The sequence below is a fragment of the Gavialis gangeticus genome, unplaced genomic scaffold, assembly GCF_001723915.1.
Source record: "Gavialis gangeticus isolate Ggan-Ray unplaced genomic scaffold, GavGan_comp1, whole genome shotgun sequence".
Taxonomy (NCBI): domain Eukaryota; kingdom Metazoa; phylum Chordata; order Crocodylia; family Gavialidae; genus Gavialis; species Gavialis gangeticus.
Genome location: NW_017729001.1, coordinates 28,144,092 through 28,150,448, shown reverse-complemented (window position 1 = coordinate 28,150,448; position 6,357 = coordinate 28,144,092). Strand labels below are relative to the sequence as shown.

Here is a 6,357-nt window from a genome sequence, read left to right as displayed (position 1 = left end):
TGTAACTGAAGGCATTGATTCCACAACCTTTCATCTAGCTTACTTTCAAACCCACATTTGCAGTTCTTACTTTAAGAGTTAAATTCTACTGCCCTCCATCCCCTCCCCACCCCCACACACAAAATCTATTCCAAACTCCAGGAGACTCCACCAAGAGCAGAAGTGGACCTGAACTATAAACTCACATGCAAGGGCAGAGCATTATTCTTTACCTTCAGAGATGGCCCCCGCCCTGCAGGCTTTCCCAAGAAGTCAAAAGTCATTGACTTTAACTCAGATCAGCAGAAAAAAGGGTGACTCACTGAGCCTCAAACTAGATTCCTAATGACTTGCCAATTGAGAGAGACTGCAAGCAGAAGGTTAGTTCACCATGGCTGTCCTATAAAAACCTGCAATCCTTCAATACCCCATAAGGGAGTTAAGTCCTTATAACACATACAAGGACCGGCAAGGACCAGTGTCCTTCATGCCTGGGAATAATGAGACCCCCTTGGTCAAGGGCTAAGATGCGTCAAAGCCCCCAGTATGCTGCTGCTCTGGCAAGTTCCTGCTCCCTAACCATGGTCCCACACTGGCGGAAGAGACTGCCTTTTGAGGCCAGTGCTCTGCAGGTTAAGTCAGCTAATTTACTTGAATAACTATCCTGAAGCTAAGGATTAGTTACGTAACCACCAGCAGTCCAAACAAATGACAGTTAACTTTCCTATCCATTACATTAGTTGCACTCACCATAATGAACTGTGAAACTCTAAGCTCTTAATTAATGAGGGTCTCGGTTAAAACTGGAATGCTGAGATGCACCTTTCTCGGTTGCTACGGCTCCTGCCCAAATGCTACTTTACCTGTTGACAACAAGACTTATAGACTATCTATACAAATATATTCCACAGAAACATGATGTATATGGTCCTAGCTAAGGAGCAGAGCTGAACTGCACAAGGTACTGGGCGTGGGGGGTGGAATTAGTGGTGACCATCGTTCCTTATGTTATTCAAGTTATGTCTTCATTGTCTATATGCTCTTCCTCCCCTGTGGAGATAATAATTAGAAAATCTCCTGTTAGGAACGTCATGGCTGTTCTCCTAGTAGGAACGTCATTCCTGAGCCCAGCTGTCCAAACACAACTCCAGCCTAAACTGCAGAAGTGTCACAGATTCCAAACTATCCAGGACACCAGACTCCTTACATTTTTCTCCTTGTGGATACTAAGATGGCCAGTAATAACTAAAGTTTCCTGACTTCATAGGCTCATCAGGCCCGACAGCCAAACATTTTTGGCTGCTGCATCAGAGGTGGAACAATCCAGAAAGAGCTGATCTGAAACCCTTGAGCTCCAGCTTAGTTGGGACAAAATGTAGAAACTGAGGCCCTCACTACACGTGGTCATTAAAAGAGTCCAAAGTACAGGTAGCTCTGGCCACATTTCAGGTCAGACAATTATATTTTATCCATTTGGTTTTATTTGGCTAAAATATTCTTCTTCTCTTTGTCTTCCTTAACTGTTTTATAGCAGCACACTATCAAAGGACTGGCATGCTCTATCCCGAGGAGGGGTGCAAGTCACCAGCAGCTGAAGCAATACGTTCCTATCTAAACCCAAAGGGATGTTGTGAAATCTAGTGATCAGTTAAGGGTTTTCAAATTCCTCAAGATCCTTGAATGAAGAGGCTCTATCTATAAGAGCAAATGCAAGCAGCAATGATTGCATAGCACCCCTCACTGCTGCCCTTTGTTTGTCAGATGCCACAGATGGGAGGGACTGCAACGAAAAAAGCAAGAAGCAATGAAGCTCGTCTCTGAAATGGGCCTACACTAAAAGCCAGCAGGATCTTCCTGCAGAGATTTCCTTAGGTATTCCCAGTATTATCTCTAAGTTTATTAGATTCTTCCTCCTTTTCATTGTTTGAGCCTTGCAGATGCATTTTCAGGCTTAGTCACCTTGTTCTCGGAGGCCCACCACCACCACAATCCTTTCATCAGTGGATGGACTTTGCCCCTGGGCAGACAGTGATCACAACAGCTATAAACCATTCTCAGCCCCAATCCTTTGTCCCTCTATGGACTGCAAAGAGGGTCTAGGCTCCCAACACTTTTAGATCTTGTTGACAAAACTTTTCCAAGCCCAGAATTCAGCTTAAGTTTCCTTTAAATAGAAATAATAATGCCACTCCTTGTCTGTACAAGCCAGCTTCAAAATTAATTAAAAGGAAAAAAAAGGAAAGCTTTTCAGAACTCAGAGAAAATGACTACTGGACAGGAAAACTGGTTACTGAAATGTAATTAAAATAAAGAACACATTTTCTTGCTTGGCAAATTAAAAATAAGGTAAAAAAAAAATAAAGATTTTTTTTCCTCCACTGGAAGAGAACAACCACTAGAGGAGAAGAAACTTGAAAGGAAAAAAACAATCATTTGTCAATGACTATTTCCTAGTGGATTGTCCTGGTCCTCAAACAAGTTATTACTAGGAACCTGTGAGAATTCAATGTGTCACACTATGTTACACAACTTTCAGAAGTGAAATAGCAGCTACCACTCATACAACCCACCAATTATCCTGTAGCTCTTCAATTGTGCGGTCATAAAACCATTTGTTTAAAATACTAGCTTACAGCTAGTTAGCTATATTATGTTGATGCCACGAGAAATAACAGCAATACAATGTCTATACTCTAGTAAATAATAATAATAAACATCCCGTCTTCATCCAACTGAATGAGTCCTTTCTATAAATGTTGCCAGGAAGAGGTGAAGCTATTTAAGATAGAAAATCTGAGAAGCAAGGAAGATTTCCAATTACAGAGACAAAGTCCTGCACTGATTGAATACAAAGGAAACCCACTTTCACCGTCAACTTTTAAAAATTCCTCAACAATTTAGAACAAAATCCTCCTAAACTGGTTGCTGTCGACTAAAATTAGGAATCACATAGAACTCCCACATACCAGATGGTAAATCACAATAAACGTTTGGGCTGTTAGATGTACAACAGTGATGAACGCATTAAAATACACTGTCAGAAGCAAACCCAAAATAAACTAGATCTTTTACTCAGAAGTAGTCCTTTCAGTAAAAGATACCTGTCAAATTAACCCCAATCCAAAAATCATACTCTTAAGCCTTCATTCTAACTCTTGCTAACCTAGTGATGTGTACAAACTCCCGTTTTTTGTCCTTTTTGTGCTCCAACAGTGTGACTGTTTGCACAAGCAGGTTTTCCAGGCTCTTTAAAAGTCTTTCTGGTGCACTGAAGTAAAACTCCTCAGACGTTGTTTAGTTTGGATGCAATTCAGGAGCTACTAATGACTTCAGTAGGAGGCAAGGCACAGTGGTACCTTATAGAGTTACACAAGTATAAAAGTTACTATACAACTAATAGGTGATTTGGAAACAAGTGCATGCAGCCCATTCCCATTCAACTAACCACTTAAAAACATGCTTGACTTCCACTGGTTTCAATGGGCCAGAAGCACATTCTTGCATGCTCTGCAGGGTCACATCCAAACACTCAACTGAGTTTACTGAAATCAGTGAAAAGGCTCCCATTATCTTCAAGGAGCTTTGGGGCCACCTCAGCATTATGCAACCTTGTCCCACCTACTTATCTAGACATTCATTTCCTCCTTCTATTTTTCAAGTTACTTTAAAAAAAAGTTGTTAAGAGACCAGGGAGTCATTTGCTCAAATAATTCTTGTTTCTTGAACACGCATGCAAAAAGTGATATTAAAAAGATAAACAGCTGCTACCATACGCTGTTAAAATGGCAACAAAAGCATCTAAGGGCCATAAAGGGAATAGGAAGGGAATTGTGAATTTTATTCACAAAGACAGCCTAGTATGCATCCATTTATTATGTTGGTATCAACCGTACTTTAATTAAAAGTTAGTTATTGGAAACTGAAATATGATTTATGTAAAATAAGTGCCCAGTGAGGCTCTGCTCTATTTATTAAAGGCAAGAAACATAACAAGGCCTATTCTGAACCCCAAGGCTCAGTCATGTGCTCACAACTCTCTCTCAGAGATGCTATCACAACCAAAGGATGCCAGAAGTACCCTAAAGAAGCATTCCAATGTAAAACAGCAAGCTAAGACTCGTCAGTGCCTTTTCTTTCATGCTTAGCTAATCTTCTTGTATTTCATGCAAGGCTTTTCAGCTATCCAACAGCTCAGGGACAAGTCTGCAAGCTGGTCAACCATTAAAACAACCGGCCATGCAAAAATCTATTGAACATATCAGGTCTGCATGTGGGCAACTGGTGGTGGGAGTGCCCCCTTCTGTCCTTCTGCAGAGTACTATGAGAGACTGAGGAAAAGAAATCCAGAGGCTAGCACTGGATTTTGCAACACCAATCTTTGTACACAACTCCAGACCACAAAATGGTCATGAAAACCTGAACTGTGTGTTAAAAATGCACCACGAGAAAAAGGACTGGAGTGAAATGGGGATTATCAGGTAATACAGGGATGGAGAATTTTATGAATCCATGCGTATTTAACTACAACATTTTCCCAGCACAAGTTAAGTACTGAAGTCTCAGGCCCTGCAAAGATTTGGCCACTTGCATAGTCCCACTAAGCTCCTCACATGCATACATAAATTATTGAAGACTGGGGGTTTTTCTTGTGCTGTACAGCAAAACCACAACTCTGCACCACTCCTAACTCTGGAGAGGACCGACAGCAGTTTTCATTCTAGTGCATAATGAAAAAAAAACAACAAACAGGCGCTTTCTTTTTAATTCAGCCATTTCACATTTACAAAACTTGTATTAAAAAATCACGCATAAAGCAAAAATAGGATTAAAGGAAATAGACTTGTCTTGGAGCCTGCCTAGCTCTGCACACAACTGGGCTCTGAATCAAGAGACAGAGTCCATCGCTGCCTTTGCAACAGATGCACTGTGCCAACCTGAACAAGTCCTTTCACCTGGCTGTGCCTCTGGTTTCCCCATCTACTCCATGGGGATGGGATACAGGCCCTTTTCATGATATCACGATGAAAAGCACTGCGTGAATATGATTGTTAGTGCAATGGCACGTGCCATCCACGGGGAGGATGCACTCACCGCTCCAGAACCTACTCCCAAACTCTCCCAATAACCAGAGTATGACTGGTCTAGCCCTCTTAGCCTCTGGACAGCGGATGGAGATGGAGAAAAGAGCACCTAGCATCAGCCTTGTGGGCTACTCTCCTCAAAAAGGCTTGTAGAGACTTTCCCAACAAACCAATAGCAGAAAAATCATATCCCTGTCATCTCCCAGAGGGAACTTGGCAGATTTCCTGAGTGATTTCTTCCACCCCATGTGGACAGCTTGAGCTGAAGCCACCATCATTCATTGCCCCTTTTACAGATTAGGTGACCCCAACTGGAGCTCTCACCTCTGTTCTTAGTAGACCAGTGCCCTCATCACAAAAGACACCGACAACATGATTTGGCTCTGGCAGCCAAGAGGCTGAGATCAAAATGACACTGAGGCATAGCTGTCCTGTCATGGCTAGAAGCAACCTCTCCAGGCAGGAGCCAAAACCAGGTTGCAGGGCAGGGGTGGGAAGCAGGAGTGCAGCTACCTGGGCTGCAGACTGACAAAACAAGCAAACAAAACCAGAGCAAAGCAAACAACCTAAGTCCAGGACTTGCAAACGAAGTTTGAAGGAGAATAGGGGAAACAGGAAACCATCCACAAAGTACCGTGCACCAGGGACGGTTTAAACAGGGACCACAGGTGCCCGTCCCACTCCTTGGAGAAGCTTTTGTGACCTTTGTCCGTAGGCCAGTCACTCACTCCCCCGCTGCACCGCCGCTCACTCGGGGTCAGGAAACCTCAGCTTTCTCTCCCGCTCTTTAACTAACACACACACACACACACGTTCTCTCTAAATATATTCTCTCATATACACACTCTCTCTCCCCCTATATATTCTCTCCCTATATACAGATATAGATATATCTATATACATATGTTCTCTCTCTCTCTATATATATATATTTCCCATATCCCTTCCTCCCTCTATGTATATTCTCTCTTTATATACATACAGTCTCTCTCTATATAGTCTCTATACAGAGAGAATATAGTGACTACATACATATACACACACACACACATATATACATACACACACACGCAGATACCTATATTCTGTCTATATATAGTTTCTCTCTCTCTCTCTCTCTATATATACATACATACATACATACATATATATACACATATCTCTCGCCCCTCTCCCCATGTACACCGTCTCTGTGCGCGCGCGCACATACCGGCACACGGTGCAGCCACACACACCTCTCGCGCGGGGCCGGGGCCGGGGCCGGGGCCGGGGCCGCCCACCCGCAGGTCCCGCAGGG

The 6,357-nt window shown here is 42.8% G+C and overlaps 1 protein-coding gene across 7 annotated transcripts in view; it reads right to left on the bottom strand.

Annotated features, from left to right (window-relative positions):
* The window catches only part of PITPNM2 (phosphatidylinositol transfer protein membrane associated 2), a 219,128-nt gene extending 212,778 nt beyond the window's left edge, over positions 1–6,350 (bottom strand). For 4 of the 7 annotated variants that reach the window (XM_019507150.1, XM_019507151.1, XM_019507154.1 and 1 more), the window contains exon 1: positions 6,271–6,350. The gene's annotated coding sequence lies outside the window, so the exon portion shown is untranslated. The remainder of the gene's footprint in view (positions 1–6,270) is intronic. The other 3 variants (XM_019507155.1, XM_019507156.1, XM_019507157.1) reach the window with 1 other exon arrangement.
* Between the last annotated feature and the right edge of the window lie 7 nt (positions 6,351–6,357).